General features: G+C 32.1%; 1 long non-coding RNA gene across 6 annotated transcripts in view; it reads right to left on the bottom strand.

Moving 5' to 3' along the window:
- LOC107133558 overlaps positions 1-25,378 on the bottom strand; it is a 40,062-nt gene extending 14,684 nt beyond the window's left edge. For all 6 annotated transcript variants that reach the window (XR_007345315.1, XR_007345313.1, XR_007345314.1 and 3 more), the window contains exons 1-4: positions 25,110-25,378; positions 13,486-13,550; positions 1,123-1,257; positions 629-662 (exon numbers count right to left, since the gene is read on the bottom strand). This is a non-coding gene — a long non-coding RNA (uncharacterized LOC107133558). The remainder of the gene's footprint in view (positions 1-628; positions 663-1,122; positions 1,258-13,485; positions 13,551-25,109) is intronic.
- Positions 25,379-25,993: the final 615 nt, after the last annotated feature.

Below are 25,993 nucleotides of genomic sequence, written 5' to 3'. Positions count from 1 at the left end.
ACATATCTGGGAATCATTAATTAAGGAGCAGACTGGGGGTGTCACTTGATGGAAAATCCCTAAGAGGAAAGATCAAGAGTTGGAATATTCTTGCTACATTAACTCAACAAAGTTCTTTGGGAAAACAGATCAAAGGCTTACACATCAAATATAATATACAAGGAGATTTAGTAACTTGTTCAGATATAAAAGGAATTCAGATGTCAAGGGTGGGGGGATACTTGTTGAAATGGCTTGGGATGATTTTTGTGAAAACTGACCAAGAGAGGCCAAACATTGGACAAGGAGAGCAAGGTCAAGGCAAATTCAAAAAGAAAGCCCCAAGGAGCCTGAATAATGTTGGATCAAGGTAAGAGTCTTCATCAGATATCCCATACTTTTATCAAACTCTGAATTTTGGAATTCTCCAGAATTTAATCTTTGGGATCTTCCTCTTCTGTCTATAGTTAACTCCCTAGGTGATCTAATCTAATAGGATGGCTGTCAACACCCTGTATAGTCTTCTAATTCCATTTTAAAATTTCTATCCTAAATGTTTTCCAAAATTCAGATGTGGATATACAACTAGTTGCAGGGCACATATATTCAAATTACTTATAATAATTTGTCAGAAATCCTAAAATCTTACCTCTGATTGTTGCCTCTGCCTTTAGTGTTGTAATCTCAAAATAAAAACACATTACATTCCAGGGTTATCTTTATGTTATCCCCCTGGTATTACATCAAGCCCATGTAACCTTCTCTCGAAAATTGACACAAAGTTTTATAAAACCCTGTGGTTTGATATAAGTTCATATTACCTTTAACTCTTCATGGATTATTACATTAGTTACCAACAAATCCTGTTTCCTCTTTTGTCTTCATAACATGTATACTTCATTTGGCAACCAGACCAATTCATTTAAAATGCAAGTCATGTAATATTAATCCCTTGTACAATGTTCTCAAATACTTTTCCAGTTTATAAAGATCTGTGGAATAAAAACTTCTTACTATGACAGTTGAAGTTTTACCCTATCTGTTCTTGACATTCTCCTCTATCCTAACCATGTCAGTCAGCATTTGTTACTACAATAAAATATCTGAGGTAGAAAAAAAGGAGAGGAAATTTATTTAACTCACAGTTTTGGAGGATTAAAGTCCAAGATCAGGAAGTCTTATTGATTTGCACTTGGTGAGGATGGTGGATAGTGGCGCATTTTGCCAGGCATATTTTGACAGGACTTCATATGTGGGGAAAATTGTACATTTCCCTTGCTATACAGGAAGAGAGAGAGAGAGAGAGAGAGAGAGAGAGAGAGAGAGAGAAAGAGAATGGCACACTCATGTGCTATGCACTGGGAACCTATAATCCCTTTCAATAACATAGCCACAATAGTACCTGTAATGGGGTCCTTCCTCCCAAAGGTAGCATCAAATCCCAACAGTGCCAACCTGGTGCCACAAATTTAATCACAATAGACCCTTGGTGAACACATCCACCAGACCACACATAAACCAAAGTACTCAGCTAATTTGGATTCTTCTCCCTTTCTTTACATGTGACTAGTGAGCTTTGAACAATTAATGCATACTCCTTCATCTGTGCTTTTGCACTGGTTAATATTTAAAAATTTGTCCCTCAATTTTTAGTATGACTCAGTTTCTAATTTATATTACATCTTGCCTCAAATATCAATTTTTTCAAGAAGGAGTCTCCAAATTCCTTGAATAAATAGCTCTATAAAGTGCTGCATAAGTACATTGGTACTTACTCTGACTTACATTATTCATAGCCCTTATTTCCCTACTAGAATATACAGTAAGTTATACAATGAATTTTGACTTCATTGTATTTCAACAATGTTAAACTTTCATGATAAGTATTTAATATATGGTTATTGAATTAATACATGTTACATGCTTCATATGCTTAAAATATACTTTCCAATGAAGGAATAAAAAATTATAAGTCATATAAAAGTAATGTTTTTGAAATTGGAAAAGAAGCCAGGGTATAATTAGTTCTAATTTTACTGACTACAAAATTTTGCATAAATTTCTCAAATTTTGGAGGTGTATCTTCAGTTTTAAAAAGGAATTAATGTATTTTGTATAATGATGACGATGTGAATTTGGTGTCAACATACCTTATATACAAACAGAGATATGATAAATTGTGATATAAAAGTGTATTAAAATTGTAATGCAAAAAATAATAATAATAAGAGAGCTCATGTATAATGGCTTAATTTGGCATGAACATACTTTATATACAGAGTTACGAAAAATTGTGCTGTGAATAGATATTTATTATTGTAATGAATTCCACTATTGTCATGTATGTAAGAAATTTAAAAAGAAAAAAGAAATAGAAAATAATAAAATAGCACACACACAAAAAAAGAAACTAAGGTTTTTATTCATACCCAGATTGAACCTAGGGGCACTTAAACACTGAGTCATGTCTCCAGGCCTTTTTTTATATTTTATTGAAGACAGGATCTCACTGAGCTGCTTATGGCCTCCAAGATTTATTAGTGGTAAGTATGGCAGAAAGTAAATTAATGTAACCATACTATAAACTGGAAAATTGACTGACAATTTTCTGTCTGTGCATCTCCTTCTAAATTGCATGCCCTTAAAAAAGTCAGATTGGAGTTCAGTCCTAACATAGGTTAAAGTTTATAGGTTTGAAGAAAAGAAAATAAATGATATGAAATACAGAGAATTTTAACAATTTTCCCAATGTGACACAACAATTAAATAAAGTTAAAAAAGTATTAGAAATCATCTTAACTTATGTATTAAAAGTATTTAATTGATTATGTACTTAAAGTATTATAATTGATCTTAGTTTAAGTATTATTAATCATCTTAATTTATTATGAAATAATGAAGTTATGCTCCAAAGCTCATCTCCGTATATTACACAGATTATTAACTCATAGTTGTGCCAGTTAATCAAAGACTTAGTAAGAAAGAATCCCAAGTTATGGCAGATATTGCAGAGAATTATTTAATTTCTTTTGTGAACATTTCCTTAGAAATAGAGTAAATGCTCGTAATGATCAGCTGGCTGGAGGATGGAGTGGTTACAGTTTGGCAAGAAATTAAGGAAATATAACTGCAGCAAGGTGCCAAGGGAAAAGCTGAGAGGTATTTTTGAAATGTCTTTGTCACATACCTGGACACAAGGACTGGTGGAGAAAGACACATGACACCACAAAGTCCAAACAAGGAAAACTGAGGAAATTAGATGGACATGGATGATTCTTATCACGGTGTGATGATACAGAATAAAAAGGTAAACCCAGTTGAGTTTTGAAGAAGATCCACAGCTTAGTGGTCACATAAAAATAGGTGATTATAGAAAATTGCCCATGAGAATTGCCACAGGTGATTGCAGACATTTCAACACACTGATAGTAAATAAAAATGTTAGGAAAGGGATTAATTTGATAGAGTTTTGATGGTGAACAATGGTTATTTCCTTTGTGATGCTTTCAACAAGTGCATACATATGACCACATTAACTGAAAACTTTGCATGATAAAATTAAGATGATTTGTAATACATCAGGCTATTAATGCTACACATAGATCAGTCTGTGGATACCCATCATCACAGAGAAAGTGTTACCAATTGTTTTTGTTATATGTATTCACTCTCATAGACACTCTGACATAAACAGGGCTCAGGCAAGACTACCAACTAATAATCATATGGCTGATGTGACAAAAGGGAAGCTGGTGGATCAGGCTCACAAATTATTCAATATAATCTATTTTCCAACCTGGGCCAATAAACCAATAAAACAGCCTACAAGTCCAACATTTGACTGAGAGAGCCCTACCTCCAAACAATAAAGAAGACCAGGACATGGGCTCTGGATAGATTGGCAGGAGGATATTTAGACATCTAATAGATACTTCATCACGAACACTGAAATTGTCACTAATTCCTTCTTGAGAAAAAGTAAAACAAGAGATGATTCTGGGCATGGACAGATACCCTCCTATATAAATCTACAAGTCAACCTCTCCAAATGTTGCCTTTAAATTTTTATTGCATTTTCACTTGTACAATATGGTCTATAATGAAGCTAACTTTCCAACACTATTTTATATTGTAGGATTTTCTTTGAGAAAATACATTAACTCTCTTGTACAAATGAAAACACATGTAGTCTTATTTTATCATCCAATGAAGGAAAAATAATTCACCTATTAATAGGAAACAATTTAATATATTCTCTGTGGAATTATAATTTAATTTTAGGTTTATATGTTTAAGTATAAATGAAAGTGTTTAAAAGAATGAATAGAGATGAAAATATTGACCACCATTAATAAAAAGCATATTTCCCAGTAGAAGTGATGTATAATGATACTACACTAAATATCAAAGATAGAGTTTATATTTCATAATAGATTCACTATAATTCATATTGAAATGTGGGTCAGGTGAAACTTATTTTATGCATTAAAAAAGATAACTATAATAAAACATCAATAGAATTCTTTTTTAAAGCTTTTGAATTTAGCTTTCCATAAATCCTATTATTCCAAAACTAACAAATTGCACTTTAATCTTTAAAAACATGTATGAGAGTTGAAAATCTATCCAGACACTGTAATATTTGCCAAGAATCAAAATATTCTAAATGTAACTTCCAAATCACTTTTAACTACTAGAAGTTATATCAGCTGTAATTTACCTGGTTTTCCAAAAAGATTTCATAATCATTCAAAGGTTTTTAGCAAATATATTTTCTTCTGAGCCATCAAGATATTAATAAAAAAGTAATGCAAAAATGACTTGCATCTAAACATAAAATCCTTAGCTAGAATATTTTCTGGAAAAAAATTTAAGCATTGACCTATATAACTGCTTTTCAAATTATGCCTCCCCTCACATAACTATTTTATTTACCCTCATAGAAATTTGGACTAAAATGAGGTTGACGTTATGTATTTAGCAGTGTGACTATTCGCTATCTACTTAACCTGTTTGGAAATTCTAATTATTTTTCATTAACTATGATATTAATATTCATGTGATTTTAATACTTATTCAAATTGATTAGTAATATGTGCCTATCAGAGATTGAAAAAGTGTAGTCTTATGCAAATAACTTGCTTTTAATGTCTTTAAGGTTAAAACCAAGTAAGATGGTTTACTATTTATTCAGTGGTACACATTATACTTACTAAATGGTACAGTTACATTGATTTTGAGAAAATATTAATATAAATTCAATATGAAATCCACATTTTAAGAAACTTATAGGCTTCATCATTTTATAAAATAATCATTTAGGGTGCTTCTCTTCTTCCCCAAAAATATATCAGTAACAATGTTAATTTTAGTATTATCTGAGAAATATATCTCCGCTACTGCTGGAGATATATTTGCTAACACACTCAATTATCCAAGTGACACAATATTGAAATTAAATTGGCAATAAATATTAGCCATTATAAGTATAATCAAGATATTTAGTTAAACACAGTACCACACAAAAGTGAAAATATATTAATATATTAAAATACTGACAAAACCTTTTTAAATTTAAATTTGAAGATCTAGCTTCTAATATCTGTATCAAAATTATGTGTAATATTTACTTAATACTGCCCACAGTAGGCATCTAAATACTGGGTAATTAGTATTTTAGAGTGCATCATGGATAAACAATATACTGATTTCTAGTAGTCCCCAAACAAATTATTTTTAATAAAATATTTACCAATTTAGGACTGGAGAACGTGGTAGTTACATTAATGAAGTCATACTATTTAGATATTTTTATCAAAAATCAGCCCCAAGGCCTTTTTCTTTGTACCTGGAGAATTGTTAGACTTTATCTAGACCCTCATGCTTGAAAAGAAAGGGATGGGAATAGGATACCAAGGGAAAATAAAAATTACATTGGTATTTGTGGTTTTATTACTTAGGTTCAGAAATAATTTCCCATCAGTTGATTTTTGAAATTAAATAGGCTAAAAGCATCCAGGAAACAATCATTATCTGTTAAATACCTTAACAATCACTGAAAGATAAACATGTTTAAATAGAGCAGTAGAAATTTAGCTCCTTCTGTCAAAGTATTCAAATAAATAATATTAAGGGCAAACATATTATACTGATACATTAACTGACTTATTTCTTCTAAAGACTTGCTGTGTCTTTTATCTACTAACTAGACAGATTGAATTGATGGGAAGGAGAAAGTCCAAGTTTGTTGTCACAAAGTGAGTGGAATCACAAAGTGAGTCATTTACTAACATAATGAAATCCTACATATCATAAATCCTGATGTGGTTTTTGTTTACCTTTCCCTTTTCCTAAAAATGATAATGTTCAGATATCATTTAAATAATTTTGAAAGTTTTTTTTTCTATTTTCAATTGAACAATGAAAAATGTAAGAAAAGGCTTTTGATCATTCCTTATCTCAAGAGAATGAAACTTCAAATCCATTTAAATGTATTAATATTTCAAAGTATTCTAGCATATTTATGTTTTAGGTTCTTCTTATCTATCATGTGATTTAGAGACCATTATCTGTATAAATGAAAAAGAAAACTCACATACACAATAGATTCATATTCCAGTCATCAGGAACTACAGAATGATTTGTGCCCCACTACTATAAGTAGAGCTTTTATAGTCAACATTTTCTTATTTCAAATAAGAGTTCTAAAGATAATATAATTAATTTTAAACATAATCTTCACAATTGGCCTTATGATTTGTTTTTCCTTATTGTTTAAGTGACTGGTCATATTTCTCCACCAACTTTGCCAATTTTAGCACAAAAATTGTGGTAATTATTTAACATTCTTCAAAAATGTAAGGTTCTTTTCTCCTCACTCTTGAAATTTATTTACTTATATATTGTTTCCCTTCATAAAATAAAAATAAATCTTGTTCCTTTAATCTTGGTATTCTCAGTTGCAACTCTTAGCATATTATAAAAAATAATTGTCCAACATGTTCTTTTTTCATATATATTATATATATAATATATTATATATTTTTATTATATATTATATTTATTTGCATTACAATTTTTATACACATATATACCACAATTTTTCATCTCTCTGTTTGTATACTCATTAGGTACTAAGTGCAAGTTACTATGCTGATTACTTCACATAAAATAGTACTATGGTCTCTGAACAGACAGAGCTAATAATTCAGAGGAAAAAGCAGGAATTAAGATAGCCATGGCTTCTCTGAGGAAAGAACATTTGTTTATCTTGGAATCTGCAGGATGGGAGTATTTGCCATTTCTTGCCTTAAACTGATACCCAGAGCAGAGGCTTCTTGGAGTTGCCTAAAACTTTACTGGGTTAATTGTAACCATGTAATACAGCATCTAAGTAGTTATTTGTTGAAAATGAATGATGTAAGCCTCCTTTAAGAATTCAAAAGTTATATTTCAATAAAAATTAAAATGTTTCCTTATAATATGTGAATCATTGATATTTGAAATGAGTGCACAATTGTTTGTATATGCTTTTTCATTTTTGTATTTTGTGTTTTCTTCTCTCTTTGTAATTAATAAGGGATGAAAATGCATTTGTTATGAAAAATCAAAACCAACCAAACAGACTAGTAAACACTTAATCCACCATGATTTATCTTAAATATTTTCAGAAAGATTACTAAGTTTTCTATGACCTTATTTTTCAAGTAACAGAAAATCAAAATTCCAGGTTTCTCTAAAAAGTGAGTTAACAGTTTGATTGTATCAGTACAGGAAATTTTAGTATAAGTTCAGACTGAAACACTAGCAAATTTTTTATCAAGTTAATTTTTTGATATTTTTGTTTAGACTGCTATATTTTGTACATAAATTAATGCAAGCAAAAAATCTATGCTTTGGAATTATTTTGCTGTTATTTACCTTGCTAAATAACTTTAATGACAATTTTTATGAAAAAAGGTTTTTCTTTTTACCAGACTTATCCAGGAGTACTAGGTAAATTTAAAATAAAATTTTTAATTCAATTTTTTTGACTATTCTCCAAAGGGTATAACTGTAACAAAGGTGCATAAGTAGAGGATGGAGTTGTGGCTCAGTGGTAATGTATTCATCTGGCACAGGGGAGGCAGTGCCTTCTATCCTCAGCATCACACTAAAAATAGTAGATAAATAAAATAAAGGTATTGTGTATCCATCTACAATTTAAAAATACTTTAAAAAGTGTATAAGCATTTCATATAAAACACTTTTCAAAGGTACTGCTAATCATTAGGTTGAGTATTCCATTGCCAGTGCCCATGTGTCACCATAGAGTGACTGAAATATGAGCCCTGGAAATTATAGTACAGATTTTAGAACATTTTTAGTTTTTTGTCATAATTTCAACTTAGGTTATCAGTATGCAAAAATGGTTGCAAATTCTTCTGAAATGGCATGTAATACTAAAAAAAATGCAAACATATTCCAATTAGAAATCACTAATAGAATATTAACTTCTTTATATTTTTGAGCAGTAATGTAAGTGTAAAACCCACACTGGATTTGGGGATTTTTTTATTTGTACTTCTAACTTGTTTTTATCTACCATGATAAAGTTTGATATTTAGTATTTATTAGTATTTTATTATACCAAAATGAAATCCATATTATTATGACTTTTCTGCTAGTATTTTCTGCTATTATGTTCATGTTTGGTCATTGTTTTCAGTCTGTTGAAATTCACTTATTATCAAAAGTAAAATGCATATCAAAACCCCAGTAAGAGTTTACCTCATGCCCATTAGGGTTTCACTGCACTGCAAATGAAAAAAGAAGTTAACAAATGTTGGAAGGAAGAGGACAAACAGAAATACTTTTTGGTAAGTGTTGGTAAGAATGAAAAATGGCAGATACACTATGGAAAACAGTATGGATTTTTCTCAAAAAATGAAAACTGAAACTACCATAAGAACTAGTAATCTCCCTTATGGGTTATGTAGAACATCCCAAATAATCAAAATCAGGGTATGGAGAGATATGTGCACTCCCATGTTGACTGAGGCATTATACATAAAAACTGATGAATGGATTCAAAAAGCATAACACACACACACACACACACACACACACACACACACCTTTTACATGCATTCAGTAATATCATTCAGTCTATGAAAATGGAAATTTAATCACTTGCAACCACATGGATAAACTTGCAGAATACTATACAAGGCGAAATAAGCCACTTACAGAAGTGCAAATTGAATTTACATGAAGTACCTAAAATTGTTGAACTTATAAATGCAGAAATGAGGAAGATGGTGGCCAAGGCCTGATAAAGGGGAATAATGAATTGTCTTCAGTGTATACAAAGTGTGTGCTAGATGAGTAACTTCTAAAGATCTGTTGCATGGCATACTACTATTCATACTAAAGAACTTTGTTATGAGGATGTATTTCATGTTGAGTGTTTGCCACAAACAAAGGGCATGAGGACACTTTCAGAGTGATGGACATGCATAAAAATGTGCATTTTATATGTCAATTATGCATCAATAAAACTGTATTATAAATAAATATGGATCATGTGTCAAAAAATGATAAAGACAATCAATGAAGCCTATGCAAGTTTCATAAGAAATGATTACCTATAAAACCTTGATTTCTATTTCTATTTAGAAAAGAACTTACAAACACTAAAGTTAGAGAAATACTGAAAATATTAACATTAGATCTCATTTACTAGGTTTTCCTATTTCAGATGAGAAAATCAAGTTCAGAAAGTACCAGGAACATTGATTCATACACAAGAAGACCAAGAAGACTTCTTCATGGATTCTTGGTCATTTTTCTCTCCACAGAATTTGTAAAGTACCTTACAACATGCTGGATATGCTAGCTGGTTGTTTGCTGCTCTGGATCTACCTTGTCTAAATATATTATCAAAAAAATCTCTGGTCTCTTTATAGAATACTGATTTTAGGGTATTTTTTATTTGTTCTAATTAGTTATACATGATAGTAGGACATATTTTGATATATCATACATAGATGGAGTATAACTTATCTTTCTTCTGGTTGTACATTATATAGTGTTATTTTGAGGTAACTGAGGAATTATTTAAACTTAAGTCTAGATGTATTCAAGTCTGAAATATCTCACACAAGAACACTTCCTTAGGTTTTGATATGTTTGAGACACAGAAGGGTAGCAAAAGCAAAATTACTGTGTGTATAATAAACACCGAATATGGAAGGATAGATGTTAAAAATGAACTTGGACTAATATGCACTTTCTTATTTAAAACCTGAGAAAGCATTCAAAGAGTAAAAGTTAACTTGGTATTTTTTTTGTTTTTGTTTTTCATAGTATATAGACTTAATCACAAGGAAATGCCAGGGCATCCAAGGTACAGAAGATATAGAAATATAAATGTGTTATCATCTAGGTACACCTAGAACACATGCGTTTCACAAGAATTATTACAAATTCCAGCAATTGTTCATATTTCATTAATTTATTCATTTAAATTAAGTCTGAGTATGTTCCTCATTTTCACTTTACATGAAAATATAGTATTGAAAATTCATTAAAAGTCTTTGAATACATATATTTAAAAATATGAAGGATACTAGGGGAAACAAAATTTGCCTGTCTCACTATTTTAGAAAATGTACAGTTTACATTTTCATAAAGAAGTTATGAAAATATTCAGGCAAATATTTCATTCTGACATGGTTTGTTACATGAGCTTTTGAGCACAGGTTTTAGTATTGGCATAAAATCCTGGATACTAAATTTTAACTTTTAACAAAATTGTATGTTTTCTAAGAATCATAAATCCATCATATTTATTTCATATATGAGGCATATTTGATAGTATAAATGTCAATTGGCTTCTATAACTTATTTTGATACAACTTCCAGGACAGTAAATTATTAAGGGCAAAATCAAATTTATAGAATGTATTCTGGAATTGTGAATGGTGTAACTCAGAGGAAAGTTATTTGAAACAATGAAACACACAACTGTAATATTTGAATCTAACATGATTTGAAACACCTGGTACAGAAAAGTTCAGAAAGTGACAGCTAAGCAAATTTTTAAAACAAAAGCTGACAATTTTATTTGTCTGCTTTTCCTTTGTTGTTTTAAATTATGCATTAAAAATAATTTAAATACTAAATAGATGTATTTTTATGGCTAATGTAGTATAAAATTTAAAACATATGTAATCCATGGGATGCAATTTACCTTAGCACTATTAATTTGTTTTATTTTTTCAGTGTGGTGACAGTGTGTGTGTATGTGTGTGCGTGTGTGAGTGTGTGTGTATGTATATACATATACATATAAATATGTATTTGTATGAATTTAGTGTTATAATTTTTACCAAAAAAAAAAGCCAAATGAGGGCTGGGGTTGTGGCTCAGTGGTAGCTTGCCTAGCATTTATGAGGCACTGGGTTCAATTCTCAGCACCACATATAAATAGGTAAATAAAACAAAGGTTCATCAAAACTAATAAAAAAAAATTTAAAAATCCAAATAAATACAGCTGTTTTAACTATGCATTTTATTTTACATACGCTGATATTTTATTTTACAAAAGCTGATACTTTATCATCTGGGGGTCTTGCTGGCCCAGATGGACAAATTTTAACAGATACGTAAAATAGCAAATCATAACCCTGCTATCTCAGATATAGTTCTCATCTTAGACAACTCATTTTTTATCTTACTTGAACCAAGTATTCTCATGTGAAGCAAGTATTCTCATGGACATACACTAGGCACTGTAACCATGAGACAGGGGGCCTGCCTCAGGGGAGATCAATAAGGGCTGTGAAGCTAGACTGGAGTTGAATCTGCAGCTTCCAGGTTGTGGTCCTGGCCGCGTTTAACACACTGAGCCTTGGGTTCCCAAGGCATAAAGGGACCCTCGATCAGAGACAAAGTGCACAGGGATCTAAAGGTAGGTCTGATCAGGGAGGGCTTTGAGGTATGTTTAAGGGTGTGAGTTTGTGAAAGGAGAGCTATAAACATCTTTGGGACCTTTTAGAACTGCAGAAGGATTACTCTGATTACAGCCACAGAGGGTACATACACAGTGCTGGGTACTGGCCAAGTGTCAGCAGAGGGACCAATTTCTGCAGATTACAGTGTTCTGCTAAGGTTCTGGAAATGGAGAAGTTGAGGAGAATCATCATCACAATAGACTGTAGTAAACTTATGAATTGATAGGAGAAGGAGATGAGGGAGAGTGTTACATTATTCTTCTTGTTTACATACAGACAGTACAGTAGCCAGTGTGAAAACTTCAAATGCTTATTTTAACCCATATCCAAAATCAGAGAAGTGTTCTGGAAATGGTATAATAAATTAATATAGGAACATTTATATCACAGGTAAATTAGAAACACAGTAGAAGTGAGAATATAGTTCCCAACCATGGATTTGGCAAACTGTTAACCTAGCACTCTGTCTTGAAGAAAATGTTCTCTTATTAACAAAAGAAAAATAATGTATTCAGATTCACTCTTTCAGTGAAAATTGTTTTTTTCTCTTATCACACAGTCTAGTTATCTGAAATTAAATGAGAAGCAAGAGCCAGAAAGTTAATTAGCACTAGGCTCACATTTACTATAACTGGTCATTTAGCATTTTTGGCCACACACATTTTCCACTTAATTTTCACAAGAGACAAAAAAGACAGCTTACCTAATATACATTGTGTACAGCAAAATGCTAGTAATCCAAATCCTAAATTGTTTGTGGCATTCTGATTGGCTCTTTACAAGATTAATTCATAATTTTAAAATGAGCCAGTTATTCCGCCTTAAAGTACTGTTTGCTAAAACTTTCAGGAGTCAATTTTGAATATCTGGTCTTCTCTATTTCCAGCCATGACCATCATCTCTTCTCCTCACAATTACCCTAGGATTCTGTAGCTCTGCAGCCATCCAGACTTTCAATTTAAAATCCACGAGTACATAAAAACTATTGGAATATCTGCTCTCTAAAAAAAACCTGTATTGTGATTTGAAAAGTGAGTATAAAGGGTGATGTTTTTGTTCAGTAGCCTTTGGAGAGCTGTTCTTCAATCATTTCCAATTACCTAACCCATTTCCACAACCATCAGCCTCTAGTTTTTAAAGTTAGAATCGCCTGCCTTTCACCTCGTGAAAGCTTTAGTAATAGTGTTGCTTTGAAATGACTTTAATTTTATATATATGTCAAGTTGCCATACAAACTAAAAGCCAAATGAACATACAGGCTTGACAATTCCTAAATGTCCACAATTTAGTCAAAGATGTGTTTTTGGAAGAATGAGGATATTCATGACATAGGAAATGTCTACTCATGATCAGACAATGTTCCAATATACTTAAGAAAAGTAATGATGAAAGCAAACATCGATCCCAAAACAACATCAAAATTACAGAAGGGGTTATTAAACTATATTCTTAATTGTTGATGTCATCAATATGGCAAAATATTACCCTTTTTCTATAGTTTCCCACTTACCAAATTAAATGTCAATGTTTTTAAAGCTTTGGGATCATCTATGATCTTCTGCAAGTTAGCAGCCACTGTAAGATAAAAACATGGAGGAAGAGAGTTCAGATTAGTACTAATGACACTGGATTTTCACACCAGTGAATCAGAAAATTTGACTAATGATGCAAAAAATGGTAAAATTATTTCATTACAAAGTCCATTTAAATGACAAAATTACTCCCATATTGACATATCATTTCAGCAATCTTACATCTATCTGCATCTGAATTAATCACCATATATCAACTTCACATTTCATATAATAAAATTTGAAATTATCTTCTAGGGGAAAGTAGAAATGATAGTATCCCTCAGAGTCTCAATCATTTTGTTTTTTGAAACATCCATTAGTGATAAATTATCAGTTAGGAGAGGGCAGTACAATACCCAAAAGTGAAGGTACTACAGAAAGTTTTCAGCAAATGACAGGTTAGCACATTGAACTGGCCTATAAATTCGCTCAATCCTGCGCACCCGTTTTTATCACAGCAACAAAATGCAGTGGAAAACCTCTACGATTCAGGCATATGTTTTTGTGCTTTCAGTGATTCACCCAAACAAAGAAATGCCACAATAAAGTTGCTCACAAGAGATTTAGACTTCAACAGAAGAAAATTTTATTTGTTCTGTGTATTTTCTGATAAACAAAGCAACTTCCTTGTGCATTCTGTTTAAATAAAGGTATATGGTACAATGTTGATAACAGGATTATTAGGATAAAGAGAGTATATACCTACATATAGTCATTTCTCAAGCAAAGAAACATTTTTGTCCTTGAAAGAAACATAAGTAATTTTTCCTCTCTGTCCTCCATGTTAGTCCTTGTAGACACAGGATCCAAATATATCCAGCACAGATCAAACCCATGGCTCCTGTCTGGGTAGTTCCCATGGCACCAGGGAACTGTGCTTCAGTGTACCCAAGGTCTAGACTGACCTGGTTGTCCTCAATGTCAGGCTGAACTACATACACTGAGGCCATACAATATACCTATAGATCCAGGCTCCTGGTACACTCCAATAATTCTGGCTCAAGTCTTGTCATAGTGGTATAAGGCTCTGGGCAAACTGAGGTCTAAGTCAACTTCTACGGATCCAGGCTTCAGACTGAAACATGAATTTCTAGACCAACTTCTATTAACCTAGGCTCTGAGTCCATCCTCATGGACCTGGACTTCAGAACCTATGGAGATCCAGTCAACAAGTTCACCCCCTGGACCTACATTCTAGGCCTGCTCTTTGCTAACTAAATGACCAGCCAACACTGTTGAAGGACTCCAGCAACAAGGCATTTCAACCAACTACCACGACACAAGATAAAATCCTGACAGATCTTCTGCACGTGTACAGATCTTTTTCAGGCAATGTAAATCTGAGAAGATTGAAATGGGTTTCTCCTTCAAATGCACAGAAATTCTATTAACGGAATAAGAAACATGAAAAATTTAAGAACTATATCACTAAAAACACAAAAGTCTCAATGTAGTTTACTCAAAAGAAATAGAGATATGCAACCTAACAAAGAATTAAAAACAAACATTTTAAAGAAATTAAGTGAATTTACGGAAATTACTGGAAAACAATAACAATGATAAATGATTAAAATGGAATTTTAACATAAAAATTCCAATTTTTAAAAAACTAAATAAAATGAAGTTTGGAAATGAGTATAATGAATTCAATGAAAAATACAATAGAAAAAGCAATAGGAGAATTGATAAAGTAAAAAGAATTTGGGAACTCAAATATAGGTTATTTAAAAATCTATAGAGAGATAAAGAAATATGGGTAAAAAGAAAAGAATAAAGATTATAGAACCTATTGGAAAGAATTAAAAGTGAATATTTAAGTTAGAGAAGTTTGTGAAGCAGAAAAGAAAGAAAACACAGAATACTTATTTAAAAAAATAGTGTAAGAGTAATTTTCTGAATATGGATAAAATATCCAGGTATAGGAAGGTCAAAGTTGCCAATCACATTTAATTCAAATAAGACACCAAGACATCTTAAGGAAACTGTAAAAAGTCAAGCACAAAGGGAGAATGCTGAAATCAAGAGAAAAAAAGCAAATAACACACAAGGGATTATAAGACTTCTCAGCAGAGACCTCACAGGCCAGGAGAGAATAAGAAGACGAATTGAAAGAGCTGAAGGGAAAAAATGTCCCAAGCAAGAATAGAGGGCTAAATAAAGATGTTCTTCAGAAATAGAAAAATATAGACTGTCCGAGACAAGCGAAACAGAGGAAGTTCATAACTGTCAAACCTGTATTTCATAAAATTCTGAAGAGAGTTGTTCAGGAAAAAGAAAAGAACATTAATGAGTAAAACAAAAACATATAAAGGTAAAAATTCATCAGTAAAAAGAAGGATATGGTCAAATTCAGAATATTCTAGCACTGTAATAATGTTCTGCAAATTATGTATACCTTTAGCATGAATGTTAGAAAATAAAATCCTTAAAAATAGCAATAGCCCCAATAATTTGTTCACAGATTCAACAAACTATGTACATTGTGACACTGACTATTTAATATCTGAGAGGTGGTACTGGAATCCAATTAAAGAGTTATACATGTGATCAAAGATAATTTGTAATGAGCTTAGAAATAGCTGTTTAAGATGTGTTATGCAAGGGTTGGGAATTTAGCTCAGGGGAAGAACACTTGCCTAGCATTCACACGGCCCTGAATTCAGTATTTGGCCTTGAAAATAAAAAGGTGTTATGTATTATCATGGTAACCACAAAGTAAAGTTACCACATGGTAACCATAATAGTTACAAAAAGGTAAAGAAAAAAGGAATGAAAGCATACCATCAGAGAAAATTCACTTAATTACAAAGGAAGACAGGATGAAAGAAGCAAAGGATATATAAAGCAACCAGGAAAAAGTGAACAAAAATGGGAGTACTAAATATAACTTAATTAACTTAAAGGTAAATAAAGTTCTCCAAAATCAAAGGCACAGTATACCTGAATGAGTAGTTAAAATACAAAAATTTATGCTGCATACAAGAGACTTGTTTTACATGTAAAGACACATATAACCTGTAAAGGAAGGGATATAATCAAATGTTGCCTGCCAATTGAAATCAAGAGAGAGCAGGAGTATCTTGTACTTATATCAGGTAAAATACAACTTAAATTTAAAACAATTGCAAAATAAGACAAAAATGTCATTATATAATTATAAATGGGTTAATTCATTGAAAGGATATAACACTTGTAAATACATAGGCACCCAACATTATTGCATCTAAACATTTAAAACAGATATTAACAGTTTTGAAAGATGATAGGCTGCAATGCAGTAACAGTATAGGACTTTGATCTACCACTTTCTATGAAGGACAGATCACTCAGAGAGAAACACATAAGAAACTGTTGGACATAAAGTAAACATTAGAATAGAACAGTTAATTTAACAGCAGTGGAATATGCATTCATTTCAAGTGCCCCTAGTACATTCTGAACTATAGATTATATGTTAGAACACAAAACAGCACTAATCAATTTAAGAAAATGGAATTTATACTGAGTATCTTTTCTGTGTAAATGATATTGAAACTAGTGTTATAAAAGCAAGAGTCTTGGTGAGGAAGTTGATTCAGTCATAAATATTTTTCCAAAGAAAGCCCAAGGTATTAGAGCCATTGCTCACCTCTACTAAACACTCTAGGAAGAAATAATTCTAATGATTGCAAACTCGTTCTATAACTGAAGAAAAGGAAATATTTCAAAACTCATTTGATGAAGCCATTATTACAATAATGCTAAAGACTATGACAAAAAAAGAAATAAAAATTAAAGTTCAGATTCTGGGGTTGTGGTTCAGTTGTAGGGTGCTCACCTGGTACATGTGAGACACTGGGTTTAATCCTCAGCACTACATAAAAATGAAAGATATTGTGTCCATCTACAACTAAAAAATACATATAACAATTAAAGTTTAATATTCCTCCCACATAGATAAAAAATTTAACAAGATATTAGCAAACCAAATTTAACATATTAATGGAATCATTCTCCCTGATCAAGTGCGATTTTCCCCAGGGATACAAGAATGGGTCAACATATGTATATCAACAGATGTGATATATCACACTAACAGAATGAATGACAAAGTTGTACAATCACATCTTGATAAATACAGAAAAAGGAAAAAGCATTAAATAAAATTCAACATCATTTGTTTAGAAAACTTGATACGGTAAGTGTAAAAGTAAAGTATCTCCACACAATAAAAGCCATATATGACAAATCCATAGCAAACATCAAATTCTAAGTGGGGGGTGGATTTTTTCTAATTAGGAAAAGATAAAATATACCCATTCTTACCACTTGTCTTCAATTACAAAAAATGTGAGTCAAGTAACCATCCAAGAGAAAAAAATAAAGGAGACCCACATCAAAAAGGAAGGAAGAAGACAAACAGTACCTTGGCAGACAATATAATCTTATATAGACAAAACACAAAATTTTACCAACAAAACTGATGGTAATATCAAATGAACTCAGTAAAGTTTTAGGATATAGAAAATCACTAGCATTTCTATACCCTAAAAAATATCAGAAAAAAATCAAGAAAACAACCCCACTTAGAATAATACCAAAAAAATATTAATAGTAATTAGCAATAAAATTAACCAAGGTGGGGGCTGGGGTTGTGGATCAGTGATAGAGCACTCACCTAGCCCATGTGAGGCCTTGGGTTCCATCCTCAGCACCACATAAAAAAATAAATGAATAAAATAAAAGTATTATGTCCAACTACATCAAAAAACAAATACTAAAAAAACATTAACCAAGGTGGTGAAATGCCTGTGCACTGAAAAGTGTAAAATATGTTAGAGAAAGTAATTATAAGCAGATAAAAGAAGGAAAACATCCTGTGGTCATGAATTAGAAGAACTGGTAATACTTAAAGATCTATACTTCCCAAAGTGCTCTAAAGAATCAATGCAATTTCTGCCAAAAGTCAAATGACAATTTTTAGAAAAACAAAAAATTTAATCTTAAAATGTATATGAAACAAGAAAAGATCACAAGTAGCCCAAACAGTCTTGAACAAAAATAACAAAGCTGTAGGCATCATACTACCTGACTTCAAAATGAACTGCAGTGATATAGTAACCAGAACATCATGGTACTGGCATAAAAGCAGATACAAACACAAATGGAACAGAAAACCCAGAAAAAACATCCAGTTATTTCTTGTCATTGATTTTCAGTAAAAGTACCAAAAACACAATGGGGAAAGAACAGTCTCTTCAATAAATGATGTTAGGACAATTAGATAGCCACATGGAGAAGAATGGATTTAGGCCTGTCTATCACAATATACCAAAAGATTTCACAATTTCTTAGAATTTTAAATAAAATATATGAAACTACTAAAAGGAAACATAGTAGAAAATTTTCATTATGTTGGTTTTGTCAATAACTTTATGGCAAGCCCTAGAACTATAAAACTAGTAGAAGAAAATGTAGGGGAAGCACTTCAGGACACTGAAATCACTAAGATATTTACACAGAAGCAAACGTAAAAGTAGACAAATGAGATTACATCAAACTAAAAAGCTTCTGCTCTGGAAATAAAACCACTGACAAGATTAAAGAGAAACCCTATAGGATAGAAAAGACTATTTGAAGAATATACATCTGATAAGATTCTAATATATAAAGTATATAAGAAAATCTAATAATTTGATTTCATATAACAAATTATTTAAAATAGGGCAAAGAATTTGAACAGATGCTTCTCCAAAGAAAACATAAAAATGATAAGATTTTCTCTGAAAAAAATCAATATACCTAATCTAAAAGAAATGGAAATCAAAACTACAAGATATCTCCTTACCTCATTAAAAAGGCTGTTATTAAAAAAGATAAAAGGTAACTATTTTCAGAGAGAAAATCAAAAAAGTGAACTCTTATATGCTATCAATAGGAATATAAGTACACCATATGAAAAACACTGTCTAGACTTCTTGTAAAATTAAAAATAAAGAAGCCATATGATCATATATGATCCAGCAGTACTCCATGGAATGAATCAATCAATTTATCAACCTACCTACGTAGAGCATGTATTTTGAAAAGATAATATGTATTTCCATGCTCAGTGCAGCATAATTCAAAAATACTCAAAACTTGGATGAAACCAAATTATCTACCAATTGAAGAATGAATTACAGAATAGATTTCTGTTTGACTTTTTTTGTTGTTGTTTTTATACAAGTCTTTTCATTTGTGATAACATGGATGGATCGGGATGCCATTTCTTATGTGAAGCAAGGCATTTACAGAAAGACATATTCACAATCTTTTTTACATGTGATATCTAAAATACTGAATTCAGAAGTAGACAATGGAATGGTGTTCCCATGGCCTGGGGAGTCCAAGTGAGAGGATTAGTTAGCTGTTGGTCAAAGGACACAAATTTCTAATTATTCAGGGGGAATAATTTGAAGAGGTAGGTATATTCTATGACGTGATAACTAAATGAAATGTATCAATGCCTTAGAAACTGCTGTCAGGAGATTTTCCTGGAAATTGGGCTTCTTTGTTAACTCCGTGGTTCATTTGCCTCTTTTATGCAACTCATTTATTCATTGTGTTATGGTACATTTTCCTTACCAGAATATAAACCCCAGATGACAAAGAGAACTTAATTTCCCCCCACTTCTGTATGCACAAAGACTAGAACAGTATATGATATAGAACAGATACTCCTAAATGTTAGGTGTAATGAAGAATGAAGTTAGAAACCAATGAAAAATATGTCTAGAAAGAGAAAGAACCTAAAGAGGGTAGAGATTAGCACAATTCAGGATTTTGTATCCAAAGAAGATCATACAGAAAATCATTAAATTTTTTTAAAAGTTCTTTGAACATTTCATTTGAGCCTTATCTTAGTTTTTTTTTTTTAAAAAAGGAATTACACTGATTTCTAAGCTCTTTTTTAGTACTATTATATCATTTCTCAATTCTTTGTTCTACCACCTTACAGTTGTTATTCTGAATTTGGTGAAATGATTCTCTACTCAGAAAAAAAATGGCTTAAAAACACTTAAATATTTTGTAGGGCATTGCAAAAACAATTAGAAGATATTCATGTAATTAAGTGTATTCAAAACAACAGCAGTAAATACCTAGAACTTGTGGAGTCTTCCACAAATAATAGTGAATTGCAAATGTTACTGATTGAACATGAGTCAAATACACTCAAGCAGTGTTTGATGCTAATCTCATAGTGAAGATTAAATTCAGTGGTAGATCCCATCCATACAAAAATAGAATTGCAGGAAGGTTTTCCTAAAAGGGAAGAAATAAGAGGAATAAGATAAGTTTGATTCTGGTTTAATAACTCATTTCATTTCCTGAAGGAGACAGAATTAAATAGCACAAGTTAATTTCATACACTCTGATTTATTTTCACACAGACTCAATTCATGAAAGAGTAGACAGGAAGAGAAAAAAAAATGGTCAGAGTAACTTATCTTTCCATTCTGCCTGAAGAATGGAGTTTTAGGAAACATGCTAGCATTTTTTTGTCATTGTTTGCATATGAAATAGTTTGGAAAAAACCTAGGAGTAGGGAAAATGCAGAAAATATTCTGTGTCAGTTTTACTGCAACACAACATTAGCACTAACCACAAATTAAGTACTGTATTTAAGTGACACAATATCCTATTGATTTGGAAGTTGGGGGAAAGTGATATGTTAAATTAGGAGATGAATTCTATATTGAAACCATTATTCATGAATTTCACTCAGACATTTAGTTTTAAATAATGTATTTCTTTAGAGTTTTTCTTTATGAGGCAAATAAAGATTTCTATGATCAATTCAATGATTTTCATTGACCTCATTTAAATAATAATGATTTAGTCAAAAAACTCTCAAATATAAAATTGAGGTACTCTCTTATTGATGTAATATTTTTATATCTAATGAATGGAGTGGTCAATACCTTCTCTTTGGGCTCTATAAATTTGCTGATAAAAGTCAAAGTACTGGCATAAAATGAGACTATATAAAGAGTATTAAGACTGGATATGCTGTTCATATGCCAAACATAAAGGCAGGCACTTTATAAATTTATCCCGGTTTTTCAATGATATTATTGTATTGCCCATAATCACTCTCAAACATTACTGATACTTTATTTTGTTTTGTTTTAAACTATGTTACTTTTTTCCTTTGTTTTCAGTGTTAGGGATCAATTCCTGGAAACAGGCGTGTTAAGTAAGCACACCTCCACTGGGTGACATCCCCAGCCCCAATTTAAATAAAATTTTATGATCAAAGAATAGCATCAAGTATGTTGAGATTATTCCATAAACAGATAAAAATTAATGCTTATCAAATACATGATAAATAATAACTCACTGTGTATATTTTGTCCCCCATTTATTCATCTACTCAGTCTTTAACATGTTATTTTTTTTTCTTTTTTGCTCTCTTTGGTTTAGTACCCCAATTAAATGTGTACTATTCTGTTTAATTCTGTCTTCTTCATCTCTCAACCTTACTCCCCAGCCCATGTACATTAATTTATACTTCAGTGGTATTTAAATTTAAAATAATCCTTACCACTGAAATACAAAATGTTTTAATTGCCTTTTGGCTAGATGCAGCATTTCCATTTAGGATTTTTTATTATTTTAAGTTTGCAGTCATTCTCAAACTGTACTTCTTACTTTTTAAATAAATTAAACAAAACTCTAAAATGTGTCTTAGAATACAATAACTGTGGGCTTGCTTCTTTTTTTACTTTTTCTATTGATTTTCAATAATATTTTATATCTTCCACACCTTGGTTCTGTGTTTTGTGTGTGTACATGTCTGTGTGAGCATCCATGAGAATGCAGGAGCTTTTTGAGTACTAAGTATAGAAATCATTGCACACACAGCTAGTTCACATGATTTTCCTAGTTCACATGACTTGGAGTTCCAAGAATTGAAAATTGAACACTCCAATTTCAAAGGATGAAATGATTACAAGCTTAACTATAGCTTCCGTAATGGCCTATCAATTTCTGACTTCCCACTTTCTTTAGCTTATATCTATTTGGGTCTCAGCCTACAGCTTAGCAGTGATTTTTTAAATCTTAGATGGCAAAAGTGCTTCCTCTGTTTTTAAGTACCTTTCTTCAGAATCAACATGTGTCCCTAAGTGAAAAGCAACTCTACAGAAGGCTCACCTCCCTAAGAATTCCTCCAGTCTTGGTATTTTCTTAAGGGCCAGGGTTTTGAGTCAGTGGTAGAGTGATTGCCTTGCACCTGTGAGGTACTAGGTTCAACTCTCAGCACCAGATATAAATAAATAAATAAACTAATGGTCCATATACAACTAAAAACATATTTAAAAAATATTTGGTCTCTCCTTTCAAAAATAAAGCTTTCACCTTTTTATTGCTTTTAATGTTTCTTTTCTCCTCTGTAAATATTTTGCTCTGGATTCTCTATAAAGTATGTTCTAGAACTCTCCTTTCTCTTGAATGAATGAATATAAGAGAGTGTGTGAGTGTATATGTGTGTGTATATGTACACATATAAAGTTGTAAGGAAATCTTCAAAGATTTAGAGAAAAATTAAAAAGACAGAAAAAAATTCACTCCAACAGTGAGAAACTTGACTATCACCTTTCCTCTTTCATTTATTTGACTTTCCAACCCAATATACCTGCATAACCTTTTGATTTATTTTTAAATTGTGTTATCTTACCAATACAGTATTATCCTTTTTACTACTATATTCAACTTAAATAGCAGATTGTTAGCATCAACACACAAGTATAAAAATCATACATTTTTATTTACACTTAACTTTTAAAAATTCTTCATTCCTGACACATTTGCTTCAATGTATGTCAAACAGCAAAATACAGAAAGGCAAATTTAATGTCAGCATGATTGGACATCATAAGAGAAATTTTATTAGCTCAAAATTTGAAATTGTTTATATCTATAGACAACCCACATTGTATTAATAAGCATAGTCAGAAATGTTAATATTTTATTTGCAGAATTCAAAATTTAAAAGCTATAAAATAATTTTCATGATAATGTAGGACAAAATGAAACCTACTACAATAAGATTATTTCTGTACTGGTAGACATTTAATTAAAATCATTTATTATCTTTTGAGCAATGGGAAGAAAATCTGCATTATGAAATCACTAACCAAAAGAAAGCTCAAGTAAGTCTGGTAATGTAAGAGAAAATGAACCTCAAAATAAAAACTACTATATGAGATAGAAGGCACATTACCTGATGAAGAGAACCATTCCATAAATCTTAACAATCTTATATTTGCATGTTCTCCCCAAAATTTTTAAAGTATTTGAACACATAAAATGATAGACTTATAAGCAATATACTTAAGCCCAACAACAAAGTTGGAGATTTCAATAGCACTTGTTCAACACAGAAATTCAACAATTCATAGATTATGATCTTTATGATATCATCAGAGAACTTGAACTAATTTACATTTACAGAACAAAATCCCATCACCAATAAAAAGGTCACTTCTCAAATGCACAAAGAATATTAACCTAAACCACAGATAAAACAAACATCAAAATGTATCAAAATGTATTGTTGATATCATATAATATATGTATGTGTTCAATAATAATGGGGACTGGGGTAAATAGCTCAATGGTACAGCAGTCACATTGCATACTTAAAACACTGGGTCCATTCCTGGGCAACAGGTACACACACACACACACACACACACACACACACAAGAAAGGGACAGATAATGTATAACATCCCTAATACTTGGCAATCAAAGAGCATAAATCTAAATAATCCATGAATAAAAGATACAAAGAAAAGAAAATTTTTAAAAACTTACACTAGATTGAAGATGTAATAAAATCTATGGAGTGCATTTATATAGTGTTGACAGGGAACATATGTAGCATTAAATGTTTCTTTTAGAAAGAAAATAGTTCAAAAAAATTAACCTCAGCAGTCACATTGATAAAAAAAAAAAGAAAAATTTCAATTTATGGCACAATATAACAAATATGAAACTCGGAATCAATAAAGTAGGTAAAAGAAAATGAATACAGAAAATTTAATACAAACCTGAATATTAAAAGAAAACATATGATAGATAAATTCCTAATCAAACTGTTTGAAGATGGGGGCAAAAATTGTCAATTATCAGGAATTAAAGAAGAAACACCTTGAATAACTCCATATATATTAACAGTAAAAAGATATAATACTTTACAATACAATACAATACTTGATCCCCAAATTTGACAATTTATGTAAAACAGATTAACTCCTGGAAACAGATTTTCTATTAGTTATTTAAAATGAAAAGGAAACTTGAACTGTCAACCCTCCCTCCTCAGCCTCCAAATAACTGGGATTACAAGTATGTGCCATCATGTATCACCTGTATCTAATCTGTAAATCAATTACTTATGAATAAGCAATGTGTGAAATTACATATATATATATATATATATATATATATATATAGAGAGAGAGAGAGAGAGAGAGAGAGAGAGAGAGAATGTATTCTCATCTGTATTAATATATACGAAGAAGTACACATACCTTGCTAAAACGTCCCTGTAGTGAAAGTAGAGTTTTTCCGCTTGTACTGGCGAGTGTTTTCTTCCTAAGTGACAAACCTCTGCAGCCAAGCAGCTCTTGATAGCAGGTTCTGCCCACTCAGCCAAAGACCTGCCTGGAAGACACCAGGGCAGCTTGCAGCCAGTGTGTGGGTCAATGCCATTGGTTCACGGTTATGCTAATAAGTGTTTGGAAAAAGGAGCAACACTATTGGCCCAAAATTATGAACTGAGTGCCACCACGCCTCCTGAAACGAAAATGGAAGTAAAGGCGGAACACCTGAGCTAACTAATAGTGTGCTTCCTTTTCCAAGCCACCACTACCACAGAAGCCTTCATGAGTCAGAAGCGTAGGAATAGCCACAGGGGTGCCGCCGCCACCAATGCAGCAGGAGCAGTCCTAAGGGCCACTGCTTTAGCTGTCACTGGAGCTGCCAACGCTAACTTTGAAGCTACAGCCAATGCTGCCTCTGCCACCGCCTCTGTCTCCTCGGCTTGAGCTACAGCGGCTGTAGTTTCGCCGCCACCAATGCCAACGCAACAGGAGCCAATGGAGCCGCTGCAGGAGATGCCGCCAACGCCAACAGCACCGGAGCCACCAGAGCCAAAGCCCACGCCCCAGGAACCGCCGGCGGAGGCAATGCCACCGAAAACTCCAAGGCCACAAATGTTGCAGCTAACACAGCTGCCGCCGATGGCAACCAATGCTGTCGCTGCCAGAGCACAGGAACCTTTGGAGCCAGTGCAGCCACAAGAGCACGGAGCCGCCACCGCCATCTCAGCTGCTGGAGCACAGGATCCCTGGTAGCCTCTTTGGGAGTGGGAGTGTAGGAGCACAGAGCGTCGCCTCATCCCCCAGAGATCAGG

This window comes from Marmota marmota, unplaced genomic scaffold, assembly GCF_001458135.2.
Source record: "Marmota marmota marmota unplaced genomic scaffold, marMar, whole genome shotgun sequence".
In the NCBI taxonomy this organism is placed as follows: Eukaryota; Metazoa; Chordata; class Mammalia; order Rodentia; family Sciuridae; genus Marmota; species Marmota marmota.
This window is presented reverse-complemented; position numbering and strand designations above follow the sequence as displayed.